Source organism: Phaseolus vulgaris, chromosome 2, assembly GCF_000499845.2.
Source record: "Phaseolus vulgaris cultivar G19833 chromosome 2, P. vulgaris v2.0, whole genome shotgun sequence".
Taxonomy (NCBI): domain Eukaryota; kingdom Viridiplantae; phylum Streptophyta; class Magnoliopsida; order Fabales; family Fabaceae; genus Phaseolus; species Phaseolus vulgaris.
This window is the reverse complement of record NC_023758.2, coordinates 5627080-5647651: the sequence shown is the minus strand read 5'-3', so window position 1 is coordinate 5647651 and position 20572 is coordinate 5627080.

Genomic DNA, 20572 nt, shown 5'->3' with positions numbered 1-20572 from the left:
GGCTCAGGCGACTCCATCTAACGTTGGAGGAGCCCCCGCCCCTCTGCCAGACTTCAAAACGCTATATCCCTGGGCTAACCCAACCCTTCTAAAGGAGACTTCGTCGGTGAACACTGCGGGAGCAGTTTTGCGGTTGACAAAGGGGGACGAGGCCTATCAATCGTTTCACAAGGAGCACGACGAGAGGATGATGGTGCTGCCTTGCCCCGCCGCTCTGCCAGTGTGCGCTGATGACAAAGTAAGAGCCGACGGGCCCTTCTGCTTTGTCTACACAACTTTCTTCAAGAAGGTCAAACTCAGGTTCCCTTTCACCCGATTCGAGAGGGAACTCTTGACCGAGCTCAACATCGCTGCCGCCCAGCTTCACCCCAACAGCTGGGCGTTTGTTCGAGCCTTTGAAATAACGTGCGACCACCTGGGGTTTCCCGCGTCGGTGGACGTGTTTTTGTTTCTTTTTGAGGCCAAGCACCCAGGCGACCGCCTGTGGGTCAGCCTGAATGCCATTGCTGGGAGATCCATTTTCACCATCTTCCAGCAATCGTACAAAGACTGGAAGGGGAAGTTCATCCAAGTACGCGCAAACGATAAAGACACTTCCCTTCTCGACGGCTTCCCCTTGTACTGGGTGGACAAGGGGAAAAAGGAGTCCAAGAGCTACTTCAGGAGGCCCAGAAGTCCTGATAGCATGGGAGCTTTGGACCGAGACCTATGTCTATTCTGGAAGAGGGTGGCAGATGCCAACATAACATTCCTGATCCCCACCCTGATCTCCTTCGAATTCTTCGAGGACCAGTTAGAATTCCAAATAGGTTAGGACACTACACTCTTGTTTTGATATTGCTTCTGATACTGCTTCTGGGCGTCTTGTGCGATACGCACAAGACTTTGGTTTTACCTTTTCTGCATATACCTGTTTTGCTGTTTCATTACCTCATGCACTTATCTTTTTCTTCTCTGAGCTAACTCATGCACTTTCGTTTCATGCAGACACCATGTTGGGTAAGAACATGCTCGCCGACTTAAAGGCGCTCGCCCGAAACCACGGGTTGGCGACCGGTTCCCAGACGGTTCCCAACTCGGCGGTCGAGAAGGCTATCGTTCATGGGCGATCACCGCCCAAGGAACCCACCCAGCGCAAGAAACTGGTCCTTAAGAGGCCAAAACGGAAAGCCCCCCAAATCGTCCAAGAGGAGGAAGAAGAGGACGACGAGGTCACAGAGGATGGCCTTGTCACGAAAAGGAAGAGGGTGGCACCATCTTCTCCACCTGCTCCACCCCCTCTTCCAACCTCATCACCACCATCAACGCCCACTCCTCCTCCCTCATCGCCAACACCGCAAGCCCCTTCATCACCAGTCCAAGCAACTCCACTGGCCACTGCGCCGCCAGCAGCTGAGGCTCAAGAGCCAAATTTTCTGGAGGACCCCCCAAGTGCCTCTACGCCTCATATCTCAGCTGGAGGGGGCCCCACTTCAAACGCTTCAGCTGCGGAGAACGCTCCAATCGGGGATGAGGTTGCTCACACCTCTCCAATTCTAATTATCGAATCCCCGATTGCGTCGCCACGCCAGGAAGCAACAACTGAAAATCCTGCTAAGGAAGGTGGCGGCGAGAACCCTCAACAAGCCCCCCTGGCGCCTCTCCAAGCATCAAACCTTTCCCTTGAAGTCACAAGGATGTGGGAACCTCTGACTGCCAAACTCAAAACCATAGCAGAGGATATCCCATCGATTATAACGAGGGCTGTGGAGAGCTCCACCAGGCGGCTTCAAGACGATCTCTACAACCTCAAGACCGAAAATAGCACTATGAAGGTTGAGGTGGAGAAGGTGTCATTCAGCCTGACGCTCGCGGAAATGGAACACTCCCGAGTGGAGGATGCCCTGAGTACCGAGCTCAGGCTGGCGCGCAAGGAAGCTGCTGAACTTCGCCGCAAAATTCATGATCTTGCCCAAGAGAAAGTCGAGCTAGAAAGCAAGATCGTGCCTCTCCGCACCAAGGCGAGCGACCTGGAGGCTCACATTCAAGCTGATGCCGCCAAGTTGAAAAAACTGGAGCAGAGGTCGGTCGAACGCGAGAAGCTACTTGGGCAAGTAGAGAAAGCAAGGGACGACGCCATGGCTGATCTCACCGAGGCCAACAAGGAAAAAGGGAAGATGGCTGCCGAGTTGACCCAAGCTCAAACAGAATCCAAGAAGGTTGCTGACGACCTTCTCCATGCTCAGGAGACCAACGAACAACTCCGAAAACAGGTCGAAGAGTTGGAGCAGCAGAACAAGGAGCTTAAGAAACAGGTTGAAGAACTTCAAGGGCAATTTGAAGAACTTAAACTAAACTCCGCTCAGGTTTTGGTTGCTGGATTCGAAGCCGCTTGGGAGCAATTCGCATGCCTATTCCCTGATCTCGACCTCAGCATGGTGTCGTTAAACAACGAAGTAGTAGATGGAAAGGTCGTTCCCGCCGAAGGCTCAACCAACTCCACCCCATCTGCTACTTTATAACTTTGCTTGTATATACCTTGTAATAAGAACTCGTGCATATGTGTTTGAACAGATACTTATTTCAATCGCTGAACTTGGATATTCTCTCCCTTGATTTCTTTTAAGCGCTTTAGCCTTCTTTGTATGTTTAACTTTGTCGGTCTTAACTTAACGATTTTGCGAACACAACCTTTTTTACTATAACTGCTTCGAATCACTTCAAATTTAAGCAATAATCACTTTAAACAACTTGTACTCTTGAGGCATTGACCTTATCATAAGAATGCCTTCCAAGCAACGAACTGTAACTCAATCATTGGTTCAAACAACGTCCCACTCGACCTGCTTTATCAAACAAGTCTTTCAATGTTCTCGCCGTGTTTGAACTTTTTCCCGATCGCCAAGACCTCTTGGCAACACCAGCTTTTCCCAGCCTCATGCTTTGGCAATCGTTTCTTTATCTGGGGTAGAAACGCCCTTTGGGATCTTCCTTTCCCCCCCCTGAACTTCAGAGCAAAAGACCGGCTGACTAGGCGTTCTCTTCGAACCTACCTTAGCCACCTTTCAAGCTTCTTCCACCCTCTTCGCCATACCTGAACTCGTTCGAGACGAGAAGGATTTTATCTTGCCTATGCTCGCACATAAGCGAGAAGGTCTTTTAACTCGCCTGAACTCGCTCATCGGCGAGAAGGACTTTTTACTCGCCTGAACTCGCTCATCGGCGAGAAGGACTTTTTACTCGCCTGAACTCGCTCATTGGTGAGAAGGTCTTTAAATGGCCTTAACTCGCTCAACGGCGAGAAGGACTTTATCTGGTGCCTCAACTTGCCCAGGGTGTACATCTCCTCCCCCCTGGATGCACTGAGGACCTTTCTTTCTCTCGCCTGCACTCGCTCGACGGCGAGGAGGTCTTTAACTGGCCTTAGCTCGCGCAACGGCGATAAGGACTTTATATGGTGCCTCAACTTGCCCAGGGTGTACATCTCCTCCCCCCTGGATGCACTGAGGAACTTTCTCGCCTGCACCCGCTCGACGGCGAGGAGGTCTTTAACTTGCCTCTACGTTGCCCCAGGAGTTACATCTTCTCGCTCCCAGAAACACGGAGGACTTTTTCTCTTTCTCGCCTGCACTCGCTCGACGGCGAGGAGGTCTTTTACTTGCCTCGGGACACGCGAGAGCGTTGAGGTCTTTCATCTGGTGCCTCCGATCGCCGAAAGACGATGAGGACTTTGAAAAATTAACTGGTGCCTCCAATCGCCGAAAAACGATGAGGACTTAAAATCTTTTTAGAAAGCACGCGATATATCTTTTCTTGCCTTAAATCATGTACAAATGACAAGGTCTTTCTTCAAAACTTTTGAAAACAGCGCGCATGCAATCTGAAAACACCTTATACTTCGAAAACTCTTCTTTTATTGGGTAGCCTCATTAAAAACCCTCCTTAGGGAAAAAAGAGTGCCCCCTTCAAACTGTTTTAACAGAGACATTGTAATATAACATTGTGTTTGTCTTTACTTACAAAGCTCTTAACTATAGTACAACTTCAGGTGTGTGGCGTTCCAGGTGCGAGGAATCGCCCCTCCTTCCAGCGTCTCTAAGCGGTAGGCCCCGTTCCCGAGCGCCTCGGTTATTCTGAACGGTCCAGTCCACTTGGGTGATAGTTTATTTTCCATCTCGTACTGGTGGGCCTTCCTCATCACCAGGTCGCCTTCTCTAAACTGCCTTGGCATCACCTTTGAGTTGTATCTTCGCTCGACCCTCCTCTTCACCGCCTCAGCCTTCAGCCTTGCCTCTTCCCTGACTTCATCCAGCAGATCCAGGTTCAGCCTTCTTTCTTCATTCGAGTCTTCCTCTACAAAGTTCTGGAATCTCGGCGAGCTCTCCTGGATCTCCACCGGAATCATGGCGTCACACCCATAGACCAAGCTAAACGGGGTCTCATGGGTTCCGGACTGCTCGGTGGTGTGGTACGCCCAGACTATACGGGGCACCTCCTCAGCCCAACTTCCCTTGGCTTTCTCAAGCCTTCTCTTCAAACCTCTCAACAACACCCGATTAGCTGACTCCACCTGGCCATTTGTTTGAGGGTGCTCGACGGATGCAAACACTTGTTGAATTCCTACCCCTTCGCAAAGCTTCTTCAACAGGTGGCTTGCAAACTGTGTCCCATTATCTGACACCAGGCGCTTAGGTACTCCAAACCGGCACACGATGTTCTTCCATACAAAGCCTTCGATCTTGTGTGCGGTGATCTGGGCCACTGGTTCCGCTTCAATCCACTTGGTGAAGTACTCAATCGCCACCACCAAGTACTTCATTTGCCTGATCGCCAGCGGGAAAGGTCCCAGGATGTCGATTCCCCAAGTATGAAACGGTCAAGGGCTATAGATCGACTTCAACTCCTCGGGAGGTGCCTTATGCCAATCGGCGTGCTGCTGGCACTGTTTACAGCATTGGGCATACTTCTTGCAATCTTCTCTCATAGATGGCCAATAGTAGCCTGCACGGAGAGTCCTCGCGGCCAGAGCTCGACCCCCGACGTGGCTTCCGCATATACCTTCATGGAGCTCTGCCATAATTCTCGTGCACTTCTCGCCGTGTATACATTCCAGGAGTGGGTGAGTGAACCCAAACCTGTACCAATCGCCATCAATCAATGTATACTTGCTGGAATTTTTCTTTACCTTCCTAGCTTCTGTTGGATCTAGCGGGAGGAGGCCATCAGCCAAGCACCGCTTGTACTGTGTTATCCAAGTGTCTGGCTCATGGGTGGGGCAGACCTGCATCACGTCCACCTTCTCTCCTCGACATGCTCTAACTCTCGGCGATCTCAGGGTTTCTTGCGTCAAAGACTTATGGCTACTCGCTGCTCTCTCCGTCGACTTGCTTATCTGAAGGACCAGGTGATCTGCTACGAATGCCCTCGGCGTCTTCAGAGTTTCTTGAATTACCGTCCTCTGCCTACCCCCCTTGCCTGAACTGGCGAGCTTAGCAAGCAAGTCAGCTCGGGCATTCTGTTCTCGGGGCACATGTACCACTTCAAAAGAGGCAAAGGAACTCTTCAATTCCTGCACATACGCCAAGTAAGCCGCCATTTGTGGATCTTTAGCCTGGAACTCGCCTGTTACTTGCCCTGTGACTAGCAGCGAGTCACTCTTAGCCATTAACACCCTGGCTCCCATCTCTTTGGCCAGCAAAATCCCGGTGATCAGCGCCTCATACTCTGCTTGATTGTTGTTGGCTTTGAAAGCAAATCTCAACGATTGTTCGATCAGCACGCCGTTGGGTCCTTCCAATATGACTCCAGCACCGCTACCCTGCTGGTTCGACGATCCATCCACCGAAAGCACCCAACGAAAATCGTCTCCTTCAACCCGCGTCGCCTCTGACGAGAGCTCGACCACAAAATCTGCAAAGATTTGCCCCTTGATCGGGCCTCGAGGCTCATATTTAATGTCAAATTTTGACAACTCCACCGCCCACTTCACCATTCTTCCCGCAACGTCGGGTTTCTTCAAGACTTTCTGGATGGGCAGGTCAGTCATCACCAGTATTGTGAAACTGTGGAAGTAGTGGCGCAACCTCCTCGCCGAAAACACCACAGCTAGCGCAGCCTTCTCCATGGCCTGATACCTCGTTTCTGGGCCCTGCAACACCTTGCTCACAAAATAAATGGGCTTCTGAGCCTGATCATGATCCTGGGCGAGCACCGCACTCACCGCCCTCTCAGTCACAGCGAAATACAACCTGAGAGGGGTACCCGCCAGCTGTTTGCACAGAACCGGCGGGCTCGCCAGATACTCTTTTAGCTTGACGAAAGCTTCCTCGCATTCTTTCGTCCAAGCGAACTTGTTATTGCGCCGCAGACATTGGAAATAGGGATGCCCCTTTTCTCCGCTAGCTGACACGAAGCGAGATAGGGCTGCCATCCGACCTGTCAACTGCTGGACTTCTTTCACCGTAGCCGGGCTTCTCATCGCCAAGATGGCGGCACACTTGTCCGGGTTAGCTTCTATTCCTCTTTCAGTCAAGAGAAAACCCAAAAATTTCCCAGCCTCCACGCCGAAAATGCATTTCTCCGGGTTGAGCTTTAACTTGAACTTGGCGATCGTCGTGAACAATTCTTCCAAGTCTGCAACGTGCTTGCTCTTCTCCTGCGAGGTCACAACCATGTCATCGACGTAGGCTTGCACATTCCTTCCCAGCATTGGTGCAAGTACTCGATCCATCAACCTCTGGTACGTGGCCCCCGCGTTCTTCAGCCCAAACGGCATCACCTTATAGCAGTAGCACGACCTCTCCGTCATGAAGGCTGTTTTCTCTTCGTCCATGGGATGCATCTTGATCTGATTATAGCCCGAGAAGGCATCCAGGAAACTCAGCAGCTTGCACCCTGCAGCACTATCAACCAGGGCATCAATGCTTGGTAAAGGATACGAATCCTTTGGGCAAGCTTTGTTCAGGTCGGTGAAATCGACGCACATGCGCCATTTCCCGTTGCTCTTCTTCACCAGTACGACATTTGCCAACCACTCAGGGTACTGGACTTCCCTGATGTGGCCTGCAGCGAGGAGTTTCTGTGTTTCGTCCCTGATGTGGCCTGTCTCCTCTCTTCATTGAATTTTCTTCTCCTTTGTCGCACCGGTCTCACCATGTTGTCCATCGCCAGATGATGGCACAAGAAGTCGGGATCGATCCCGGGCATGTCCGAAGCGGACCAAGTAAACGCGTCCAGATGCCGCTCAATCACCTTGGCGATCTGGTCCTGGAGATCGACCTCCAGAGATCTTCCGAGCTTGAAAACTTTCCCTCCGATCTCCTTCTCGAGCCACTGCTCGACAGGTTTGGGCCTGGATTCTCTGGCGATCACCGCCTTGGCGATTCCCAGTTCTCTCGCTTCCTCGGGGCGATTCCGCGCCTCTTCCTCCTCCAGGCCAGCATTTCTCTCCCCCAGCTCAGCGTCTATCATCTCTACATCCCTTCCGGCGGCCTCCTCTGATACCGGCGGTCTGGGCTTCACGCCGGGAGGTGGGGTAGTTGTTACATAGCTCACTGATCTTTTGTTTTTCAGACTTGATCGTGATCACCACCGTTTCCATGGACGACAACTTCACCTTCATGTGCCGTGTCGACGGGATGGCGCCTATCCTGTTAAGAGTGGGCCTTCCTAACAGGATGTTATATGCTGAAGGGGCGTTTACGATGAGGTACTTGATTTTCTCCGTCCTTGACCCAGCCTCATCTGTAAACGTGGTTCTCAGCTCAATGTACCCCCTGACCTCCACCTGGTCGCCAGCGAATCCATATAAGCACCCTCCATAGGGCCTTAGCTGGTCAAGGGGCAATTCCAGCTGCGTGAAAGTCGGCCAGAACATCACGTCTGTCGAGCTTCCTTGGTCCACCAGAACTCGGTGGACCTTCCTCCCTGCTGTTATCAATGAAATAACTATGGGATCGTTGTCATGAGGCACAACGTCCCGAAGATCCTACTTTGTGAACGTGATGTCCACTTCTGGCGAGTGATCTTCAAACATGTCCACTGCCATTACCGATCGCGCGTACTTTTTCCTCTGCGATGCGGTGCATCCACCACCTGAGAAACCCCCTGCAATGGTGTGGATCTCCCCATGGATAGGCATCTCGTGTTGCTGGGCTTCTCCACCTGCTGGCTGGGAACTCGACGCTCCCCCCGTCCTCCTATCCAGCAGATAGTCATTTAGGAACCCGCTCTTAACCAAATCGTCGAGCTGGTATCCTAAAGACAAACACGAGTCCAGGTTGTGGCCAAAGCACTGGTGGAACTCGCACCAGGCGTCCTGTTTTGACCCCAGCACCTTGTCTCCCACCTTCTCGGGCGCCTTCAACCTAGCAGATATGTTAGGGATAGCGATCAGGTCCGCAAGTCCCATGACGAATTTGTGTTTAGGCGGGCGATTGTACTCCCGGCGTGCTGGTTGTTGGCGTGCTGGTAGTTGGCGCGCTTGGCTTCTTCCCTTATTTCTCCTATCGTAAGGATAGCGAGTTCTTTGGTCTTTCCTGGCCGCCGCCGCCGTTTCCAACACCCTCTGCGGCTGGATCCTGGTCTGGGCGCGTGGCCTGGCGGGAGCCACGCTGCCTCTCTTCTCGGCGACTTCACTCTCGTCGGCGATGTGGGCCACCGCAAGTTGCCTGACTTCAGCAAACGTCGCTGGATGAGCCCTGATCAAGGCCTCGCAGAATGGCCCTGGCTGCACGCCCTTCTTGAAGGCATAAACCAGCATTTCTTCATCCTTGGCCGGCGATCTGACCATCTGCGCTCCGAAGCGATTGAGGTAGTCTCTGAGGGACTCCCCATGGTACTGCCTTATATCAAACAGATCATAGGACACCCTGGGCGGTGCCTTATTCACAATATACTGCTCGACAAAGATTTTCGAGAATTGTTGAAAATTGGTTATGTGGCCATTAGGCAGGCTCACAAACCACTCCATCGCCGTTCCCTGGAGCGTACTTACGAACATCTTGCAGTAGACGGCGTCTGACCCTCCCGACAGCATCATCTGTGTGTGAAACGTGGTCAGATGAGCCTCTGGATCCTCCACGCCGGTAAAAACAGCTTTAACCGGAACCACGCTCGTGGGAATAGGCGTGTCGGTAATCGCCTGAATGAAAGGCATTGGGAACACACGAGGTGGCGTCGACGGTGCCACCTCTTCAGCAGAAGAACGTCCCTGCTGCTCCTGAAGAGCTCGACGCAGCTCCTCAGCTACCTTGCTGAGCTCCTCGTTCCTGGCGCGAGAGGCGACCAGGTCCTCATGTATCCTTGCCTGCTCTACACGCGAGGCTTCCACGGTTGCCTGCAACGAGCGCATCATCTCTGCCATCTGCGCCATGGTCATGGCGGTGTGCCTTCGGCAGGGACAGGAGCCACGGGACTGGAACGATTGCTTCTCATCTTTCTCATTAACTTCAGCGAACCACAGAAATACAGCAAATAACACTTCAACCACGATCGAACCAGCGATCAATCGGAGAAAACTCGAGAAACTGCGCAAGAATCTCAAGAACACCGCAAACCTTCGCAGAAAACCACAGCTTCACCAAAAACCACCGTTTCCCTGCGAATCAACCAAACAAACGAAAGAACTCGAATCCACCGATCGAAAAGCCAAACGAACGGTTCAAAACGCGAACTTCACCGAACGAAACTCAAAGAAATTGCGAACGACGGTTGCACCAGCACGCAACCGCGCAGGAAACCTCGAAAACTTCCACGAACTCACGCTGTGGATGGGAGCAAGTTTTACACGGCCCCACGGTGGGCGCCTGATGATCCTGCCTGTTGACCGGAGCGCTGGAGAATGCCTCGTCAAGAGATCGACGTGCGCACCGCTTATCACCTTCGTTCCTCCCCTTGATCTACTTCAAGAACCTGCAAAGGAACGACACGGCGCCGCTGCGGCCGATCGCACTCCGACGCTCAAGTCAGTGACGGTATCACCAAATACTAAGAACTAGAACCGTGCAAATCCTCTCACAAACAGCTCTGTCACTCGCAAGCGTAAAGTGTATGAACTGAATGTGCGTACCTCAGAAAGTTCGTTAAGAGCTCTTATATACCTGGTGACTTTCTCTCTCCTGGCAGTTGCAGACTTGGACACGTGGCCTGCATCCAACCATACACGTGCCATCATCTGGAGGTTCCCTGACTTGGCGCTGCTTCTACTCTCATATTGGCTAAGTTACGTATGCATGGTACTGCCCAGTGCATAGCAAACTTAGGAGTGCGATCTCTACTGAAACTGGCGAGTTAGGGCCTTCATACACCTTCCCTGTGGTCTCGCCGGCCGCCTTCATAATCTGCTTCTCCTTCATCTTCGGCGATGTGCTTGTTCTGGCGATCTCCGACTGCTTGGTTGCCTGAGTCTACATCTGGCGACTTCATCTTCAACCTGGCGATCGCCCATTCTGGCAATCTGGAAATCGGAACACGCCAACTTAACAACTGGCGACTACACGTGCCTCCCGACTTCCTTCCCATCTGCCAACCTGGCGCCTTGTCAACACGCCTACACTGTAGCAGGATGCCACGTCATCACACCCGACCACCAAGGCGGTACAACTCCCTTTACCAAGCTGATCTTGAGGCCTTGAGTAACCTCAAATGAAATATGTCAAAGCAATAGCACACAATCTTCAAGGCACTTCACCACAAAACCAATGAATAATGAAAGACAAGCAAGAAAAGGTATAAGCAAGGAAAGGCAATAACAAAAGGAATACTAGATGTATGACAAACTCAAAGAGTAATGAATAAAAGACAAGCAAGAAAATAAGGTACTCAATGAAAAATAAGGCACACAAAAGATACCTAAAGAAAAGTACTAGAGTAGATGAAGAAAACAAAAACAGAGCTACTGGAGGTGAGCGTCTAGACCAAGACCAAGACCAAGGTGAGCGTCTAGGACGTGAAGGTGAGCGTCTAGGACGTGAAGGTGAGCGTCTAGGACGTGAAGGTGAGCGTCTAGGACGTGAAGGTGAGCGTCTAGGACGTGAAGGTGAGCGTCTAGGACGTGAAGGAGGGAGGCTACCCTTGGAGCTAGACCGTCTAGGTCCCCTTACAAGATCAATGGCCAAACATATTCAAACACAAGCAAATGAGGCCACGGATGGAAGAGAGAAGGCTTTGTATATGTTTGCATAAAGGCCCATTGGGGGTACTTAGTAGATAGGATAGTGTAGGAAGCATTTTGGATGGAAACCTTCTAGAAACTAGGGTTGTGTATGGCCGGTCATTGCACCCTAGAATTTAGCTTTATTTTTGGTTTTCTTTTCCTTGTAATGTAGCTTATCATTTACGTCCCAAACTAGCCTATAAATAGGAAGGCTAACACCTTGTATTTTCAAGTTTAATGGAGTATTGTTATGCTGCCCATTTTTGTGCACTAGCTTTACTTCTCCTAGAAATCTAGGCTATAAACTTCAATCCTTTCACCTTTCTCCTTTGAGCTAGCCGAACCTCTCAAACCCATACTCATCATGCACCTTCAAAGCCAACACAACTCCTAGGAGGGCTTTGTTTCACTCACCCATTGCTTCCGCATCATTTTCACTACTTTGATTCAAGAAGAACACATGAAAATGCCATCATTTGGTATCATGAGCTTTTGGTTCTTCAAGATGAGTAGCTTGGTCTTTTAATTTCAGTTCTTCTTTATTTCATCTTTGTCATTTCAATTCCTTACTTGTCTTGCTGTTTTCTTCCAGTTTTCCAGATTTCCCCTGTATCATCTCTCTGTTCTGGGCTGTTTTGTTTAACAAAATTTTTCCACCCATAGGAAAATTCTGAATTTCTGGAAAATGCAAGTTTAAGGTGTTATAGAAAAGACAAAAAAAGAATGAGGTCAAAAGAAGCAACAGAAAAAAAATGATAAATCTTACAAAATCAGAGTGCAAATCTTGAGCGCTCCAGCTGGCCTAACTGCACACCAAATTTGCAAAAATTATTAAAAAAAAATGGTGCATGCGTTTTAGGTGATTCCAAAGCCAAAATTTAGATAAGATCCTGAATTTTCTTGCATCCAAATTTCAGAAACAAATTTTACAATTACAGCTCAGCATAAATCGGGGAACAAACACGTTTTCTGGCCCACAACATTTTCCAGTGGTGCTGTTTTTTTTATTTGGTCATCTAATCTAGTGCTTTTCTTTAGGAATTCCTTTTGTGTGCCAACTTTTATTGAGTACCTTTAATTGTTTGCTTTAATTTCTTGAATCTCCTTCTAAGTTGTCATATTATAAATCCTTTTGGTGGTACTGTTTTCTTTCAATTAAATTTGTTTCTTGCTTTTGTTTCTTGACCTCTCATTTTGGGTGCTAGAATTTAATTCTCTCTTGGTGCTTATGTGCATGGAAATTGACTTGGTTTAAGGTTAAGCCCTTGTGAATAGGTGCTGGAAATTGGAGAATTAAAGCCAACTTTCTAAGGAGGAGTCAAGCTAAGGCGAAACAAGCTCCTTGAAACAAACACTACAAACACCTAGAAGATCAACAATCAAGACAACAAAGAAAGTGCACTAACCAAAAAGAGGAACAACAAAGGGGGTTTTCTTATCTCCTTTACAACTTGGTTTATTGTTAATTACCTCTTTTAAATTACGTTTTAGACGGTGAGTGTGTCTTCAAGGGCTCAAAGTGTCCAAGAAGCCTCACCTAGGGCCGAATAGCATAGTCAATTTGCTTAGTAATTTGTTGCTTGTTTGAACTTGTATTTCTTTTGTTTTGGTAGAAACGTTTTGCATGTTTAGTATTGTTTAATTTTGTGCTATACCGACTAGTTTTGCTGCATATCTAGCTTACATAGTTTTCTAGCTTTTTGATTTCTCAACTTCTTGTGTTCTAAGTGTTCTACTAAGAGAAAATTTTGTGTGAAGTCATTGGAGGAAAGTTTTTGGCAAGGAAAAGGCTTGGTACTTAAGTAGTCCATTGTGACTCACCTCCCTTACCTGGAAAACTCCCTTCTCTAACTTTCCTAAACTTTCTCCAAGTAAAACACCTATATACACAAAGTTTTAGCCATGTCTTCTTCTTCTCACTCTCCAAAGTCTATAGAAAGTGAAGTAAAATCTTTGAAAACTCTTTTAAAAGAAGTATCCCAAGCGGTACAATTGATCTCTTTTAGACAATTGGAGAATGAGAACAAAATCAATGAGTTGGCTAAAGCTCAAGAAGAGAAGTCACAAAAATCACAAAAATCAAAAAAAAACTCATGCATCCCATTCTCAAAGTATTGAGTCTCTAGGGGAGGGAAGCCGTAGAATCAATGATTATTACCAACCACCCCCTAGAAGAACTAGGCAAAGGGAACAAGAGGTGCCAAGGGAAACAAGAGTAGACCTACCTCATTTTCATGGAAAGGAAAATGTAGAAGTATATCTAGATTGGGAGATGAAGGTAGAGCAACTTTTTGCTTGCCATAGGGTAAGTGAGGAACGAAAAGTACCCTTAGCCACCCTTACTTTCCAAGGGAATGCCATGTATTGGTGGACCTCTCTCGAAAGAGATAGACGTCTTCATAGGGAACCTTCCATTACATATTGGAATGACCTTAGGGGAGCCCTAAGACGTCGACATATACCCTCTTACTACCATAGGGAGTTGATGGACAAGCTCCAAAGACTCCAACAAAGAAATATGAGCGTAGAGGAGTATAGACAAAAGATGGAGCTCTATATGATGAGAGCCTCTATTAGAGAGGAAGAGGAAACCACCATTGCTAGGTTCCTTAGTGGCCTATCACTTGAGATAAGAGATAGAGTAAAGCTCTTACCTTATCAAGACTTGAATGATTTGGTTCAACTTTGCATTAAAGTTGAGCAACAAAACTTGCGCAAAACCTCAAGTCAAAAGGTGAGCCCCTATTCTAGCTTTTATCCCAAGAAAGAGTTTAGAAGGGAGGGTAGTACATCCAAGGAAAAACCAAAAGAGCCTACCAAGCCCTTCACCAAAGAAACCTCAACCCCACCCATCCGAGCTAGAGATGTCAAGTGTTTTAAGTGCTATGGTAGGGGGCATGTGCAAGCACAATGTCCAAACCAAAGGACTTTGTTTTTAAAAGGTGTAGACGAGTACACTAGTGGCGAGGATGAGCCTAGTGAGAAAGAGGAAGGGGGAGAGGATGAGAGGGTAGCTCCACTAGAGGGAGAATTGCTTATGATTAGGAGAACCCTCAACAATCACCCTAGCACATCCATGGAAACACAAAGGGAGAACATCTTTCATACAAGATGCAATGTTTTAAAAAATATATGTTCTCTCATTGTGGATAGTGGATCTAGTTGTAATTGTTGTAGTGCTAGGATGGTTGAAAAGCTTAAGCTACAAGTAGTTCCTCACCCAAAACCTTACAAACTTCAATGGCTTAATGAAAATGGGGAACTACATGTAGACAAGCAAGTGGAAATCAAGTTTTCCATAGGGAACTACAAAGACAAAGTTTTATGTGATGTAGTGCCTATGGAAGCTTGCCATATCTTATTAGGGAGGCCATGGCAATTTGATAAGAAAACCTTGCATGATGGTCTCACTAACGAGATTTCCTTCACCCATAAATATAAAAAGTTTGTACTTAGTCCTTTACCACATTCTCAAGTGGTGAAAGACCAAATACAAATGAAACAAAAGAGGGATGAGGAAAACAAAAAAAAAAAGAGAGCTAGAAAAAGAGAAAATCCTTAGGGATAGAAAGGCGTGGGAGAAGAGTGTTCCTTCCCACAAGGTTGGTCAACAAGAAAAATCTCTTGAAAATGTTTTTGAAAACTTGCTTCTTGTTGAACAACCAAGCCTTATCTTTTGTAAAGGAGCACTTACATGCACTGCCACAAGTAGTGAACTCATGGTTTTACCTCCTCAAGTAGAAAACCTTTTGAGTGAATTTGAAGATCTATTCTCCCAAGAAGGACCCATTGGGCTTCCTCCTCTTAGGGGGATAGAACATCAAATTGACTTTATACCGGGGGCAAGCCTACCAAATAGGCCTGCTTATAGAACCAACCCCGAGGAAACAAAGGAGATAGAATCACAAGTTCAAGACTTGTTGGAGAAGGGTTGGGTTCAAAAGAGCCTAAGCCCTTGTGCTGTACCTGTCTTGTTGGTGCCAAAAAAAGATGGAAAATGGCGTATGTGTTGTGATTGTAGAGCAATCAACAACATCACCATCAAGTATAGGCATCCAATCCCGAGGCTTGATGATATGCTTGATGAATTGCATGGGTCAACTCTATTCTCCAAGATTGACCTTAAAAGTGGATATCACCAAATTCGAATCAAGGAGGGTGATGAGTGGAAAACCGCTTTTAAGACCAAATTTGGATTATACGAGTGGTTGGTGATGCCCTTTGGGCTTACTAATGCTCCAAGCACATTCATGAGGCTTATGAATCACACCTTGAGAGATTGTATAGGTAAATATGTAGTAGTTTACTTTGATGATATCTTAGTCTATAGTAAAAGCCTAGAAGACCATCTAAGTCACCTTAGGGAAGTTCTTCTAGTTCTTAGGAAAAATAGTCTTTTTGCCAATAGGGATAAGTGTACCTTTTGTGTAGATAGTGTAGTTTTCTTAGGTTTCATAGTTAACAAAAAGGGGGTGCATGTAGATCCCGAGAAAATCAAAGCCATCCGCGAGTGGCCAACTCCACAAAATGTAAGTGATGTAAGAAGTTTTCATGGTTTAGCTAGCTTCTATAGAAGGTTTGTACCTAATTTTTCTAGTCTAGCTTCTCCTTTGAATGAACTTGTGAAAAAAGATGTTGCATTTTGTTGGAATGAAAAGCATGAGCAAGCCTTTCAAAGGCTCAAAGCTTAACTCACCAATGCACCCATTCTATCTCTTCCAAATTTTTCCAAAACTTTTGAGATAGAGTGTGATGCATCGGGGGTAGGCATAGGTGCGGTTTTGTTGCAAGGTGGACACCCCATTGCTTATTTTAGTGAAAAACTCCATGGTGCCACCCTCAACTACCCCACCTATGACAAAGAGCTCTATGCTCTTGTGCGAGCCCTAAAGACTTGGGAACACTACCTTGTGTCCAAAGAATTTGTTATCCATAGTGATCACGAGTCTTTAAAATATTTAAAGGGCCAACACAAGCTCAACAAGAGACATGCTAAATGGATGGAATTTCTTGAACAATTTCCTTATGTAATCAAATACAAGAAAGGGAGCACCAATATAGTGGCCGATGCTCTTTCAAGACGGCACACACTCTTTTCAAAACTAGGTGCCCAAATTCTTGGATTTGACCACATAAGAGAGCTTTACCAAGAAGACCAAGAACTCTCATCCATCTATGCTCAATGTCTACATAGAGCACAAGGAGGTTACTATGTGTCCGAGGGATATCTTTTTAAAGAAGGAAAACTTTGCATTCCCCAAGGAACACATAGAAAACTCCTTGTCAAAGAATCACATGAAGGGGGACTCATGGGCCATTTTGGAGTTGATAAGACTCTAGATCTCTTAAAAGCAAAATTTTGTTGGCCACACATGAGGAAAGATGTCCAACGACATTGTTCTAGATGTATCTCATGTTTAAAAGCAAAGTCTAGAACAATGCCGCATGGACTCTACACCCCTTTGCCGATTGCAAATGCTCCTTGGGAAGACATTAGCATGGATTTCATTTTAGGACTCCCTAGGACTGCAAGAGGCCATGACTCTATTTTTGTGGTAGTGGACCGTTTTAGCAAAATGTCCCACTTTATTCCATGCCACAAAGTAGATGATGCTCAAAATATTTCTAAACTCTTCTTTAGAGAAGTGGTGAGACTCCATGGTCTCCCTAGAAGTATAGTGTCCGATAGAGATCCCAAGTTTATAAGCCACTTTTGGAAAACTCTTTGGGGTAAACTTGGAACAAGACTACAATTTTCAACTTCTTGTCATCCTCAAACGGATGGGCAAACCGAAGTAGTCAATAGATCTCTTGGAACTATGCTTAGGGCTATCATGAAGGGAAGCCACAAATCTTGGGATGAGTACCTTCCCCACATTGAATTTGCTTATAATAGGGTAGTTCACAAGACTACTAATGCTTCTCCTTTTGAGGTAGTATATGGTTTCAATCCTCTCACGCCCATGGACTTGATACCCCTTCCTAATCCACAAGATTTTGTGCATAAGGAAGGAGTACTCAAAGCTGATTTTGTCAAGAAAATGCATGAGAAGATTAAAATCCAAATACAACAACAAAATGAGAAGTACACAAAATACAACAACAAAGGGAAGAGAGAAATAATTTTTGAGGAAGGAGACTTAGTTTGGCTTCATCTTCGAAAAGATAGATTTCCAAATCAAAGGAAGTCCAAACTAAGTCAACAACAATGCATATAAGTTGGACCTACCTCTTGAATATGGAGTACATGACACTTTTAATGTAATTGATCTTTCTCCATTTGTAGGTACTAATGACGATGACGAGCTGGATTTGAGGACAAATCCTTTCCAAGGGGGAGGGGATGATGGAGGAGGGCCAAGCACACCTACCCAAGCAAGCCAAGGAGAGCGTCTAGACCAAGACCAAGACCAAGGTGAGCGTCTAGGACGTAAAGGTGAGCGTCTAGGACGTGAAGGTGAGCGTCTAGGACGTGAAGGTGAGCGTCTAGGACGTGAAGGAGGGAGGCTACCCTTGGAGCTAGACCGTCTAGGTCCCCTTACAAGATCAATGGCCAAACATATTCAAACACAAGCAAATGAGGCCACGGATGGAAGAGAGAAGGCTTTGTATATGTTTGCATAAAGGCCCATTGGGGGTACTTAGTAGATAGGATAGTGTAGGAAGCATTTTGGATGGAAACCTTCTAGAAACTAGGGTTGTGTATGGCCGGTCATTGCACCCTAGAATTTAGCTTTATTTTTGGTTTTCTTTTCCTTGTAATGTAGCTTATCATTTACGTCCCAAACTAGCCTATAAATAGGAAGGCTAACACCTTGTATTTTCAAGTTTAATGGAGTATTGTTATGCTGCCCATTTTTGTGCACTAGCTTTACTTCTCCTAGAAATCTAGGCTATAAACTTCAATCCTTTCACCTTTCTCCTTTGAGCTGGCCGAACCTCTCAAACCCATACTCATCATGCACCTTCAAAGCCAACACAACTCCTAGGAGGGCTTTGTTTCACTCACCCATTGCTTCCGCATCATTTTCACTACTTTGATTCAAGAAGAACACATGAAAATGCCATCAAGTACTATAAGAAGTGATGACATGCTTGGAAAAACATGACTATGACAAAACTTGTATGGATTCAAAACGGAAAATACACAAACACATGATAGGCACAATTAAGAAAACAGCAATAAAACTCAAAATAAGCCTAAAAACAGAAATGAAACAGCAAGAATATAGAGCTCTTGAATTAAAAGTGCAACACAACTCAAAATTAAAGAAGAACACACCTAAACTCTAGATACCACATGATATGATTCCAATAGCACAATATGAATGATTCTTGACATTCTTAGGAATCAACTTGAGTTGGATATGAGGTAGGCACTTTTTAATAGAATTGGATCAAGGTTCTATGTTCAAGAACTCACCAAGACTAGTACCAAAACCAAAACTCACATGGAAGATCCATGTATTGTCAATTGAATCAAAAGAACAACTAGAAAAGAAGAAGTAGAGAGGAACAACAAATGTAAAAGGACCGAAGCAAAAAGCAAGGGAAACTAGAATACCGAAACTAAAAAAGCAAAGAAAACAAGCTAAGACATGAACATAAAAGGAGAAGGAAGGAAGGAGAAGAGAAAGCTCATGAAGATGGATGGTTTGGTTGGATGATCAAGCCACTTAGAGGATGAAGACTCCAAGATGAGTGTGCTATGCCGCCACTTGAGGTAACCAAGAACAGTCAAGATAAGACTAAGTGAGGAAGGCACAAAGCTCTCCAATTCTCTCTCAAATAAGCCAATTAATTGGGATAATTTTTTCAAAATCACTGCCAGATTACCGTATTTTTTTCGGAAGAATTGCACACTTTTTGTTTTTGATTTATCATTTTTTTTGTACTTGGAATTTTGAAGTACTTCTTTTTTCTACTGTTTTATAACACTTTGAAGAACACAAATCCAGAATTTCAGAAATATCCAGTGAGTAAATCAATTGCAATAAATCGAAACAGTAAGCACATTTTCAGAAAAACAGAGGAATCCTAACAGGAATGAAAAACAGAATTAAGAACTAGCAAAGACATAATGGAAATGATGTATAGGAACTTGTATAGGTCTAAAATACAATTATGAACTCAATACTAAAAGAGAAAATGCACAAAGGATCAAGTATAAAACTCAGAAACCTAAACAAGAACAAAGCTAAACTCTAGATACCACATGATATGATTCCACTAGCAAAGTAGAGATGATTCTTTGACATTCTATGGAATCAACTTGAGTTGGACATAGCTTAGGGACTTTTAATAGAATTGGATCAATGTTCTATGTTTCAAGAACTCACTAAAACTTGCACCAAACACCAAACTCATATGGAGGATCCATCTATTGTCAATAGAACCGAACAAATTGTGTAGAAAGGCAAATGAACCGATTGAAACTCTTAAGAAAACAATTGAACCAAACAGATTATGAAAAGAAGCTACTCAACCGAATTAAAACAGAAACAATTGAAAATAGCCGAACATAAGTGCAAGAAAAGGAAGATGAACCGAACAAAAGAAACTAAACATGTTTTAGGAATTTCATATGAACATGAAGATGAAAGAAAGAAGAACTTATGGAGATGGAAGACTTGGTTTGGTGATCACGCCACTTGGATGGTGAAGGCTCCAAGATGAGTGAGCTAGTGTCGCCACTTGAGAGAACCAATTGCACTCAAGATAAGACAAGGTGAAGGAAAAGACAAGTTCTCACAAATTCTCTCTCAAATTGAGTAGAGTTTCTCTATTACTAATTTCTAATCTGAATTTTACAAGAGCCCACACCTCTAATTATAGTGTGAGGGTGCTGGAAAATAGGTGGGAAAATTCAAATAAAACTCATTTGAAATTCCCACCAAAAACAAGTCAGATGGGAGGTGTGATCTTTTTCTACTATGACACCTCCTAAAAACTACACCTACACCTACTCTCCTAAGTCACATTGACAATGTGACTTTATTTTACATTTTCACACTCCTTTATTTAATATCCTCACCTCCTAAGAGTAATTCAAATGATGCTATTTTATTTAATGCTTGGCCTTGCCCCTCATGGGATGGACTTGGGCTTGTTGGGCTTTGGCCTTCTTGGGCTTGGGCTTGGGCTTGGGCTTTGGGCTTGGGCCTCATCTTTATTTTATGTCTTCTTTTAATTTTGAGAAGACTAGAAGGAAGAACTTCAAATGTAAGGGTGGATGTCCTCTTCCTTCATTAATAAAAGCCTCATTTATTTGATTCTCATCAACAACTCTAGAGATGAGCATACATACCATAAAGTAGTTCACAAAACTACTTGTATTTCTACTTTTGAGGTTATATGTGGGCTAAATCATCTTTCTCCTTTTAAGTTGTTACCATCTCTTATAGGATTTATGCCTAAAGAGAAAGTAACCACAAATGA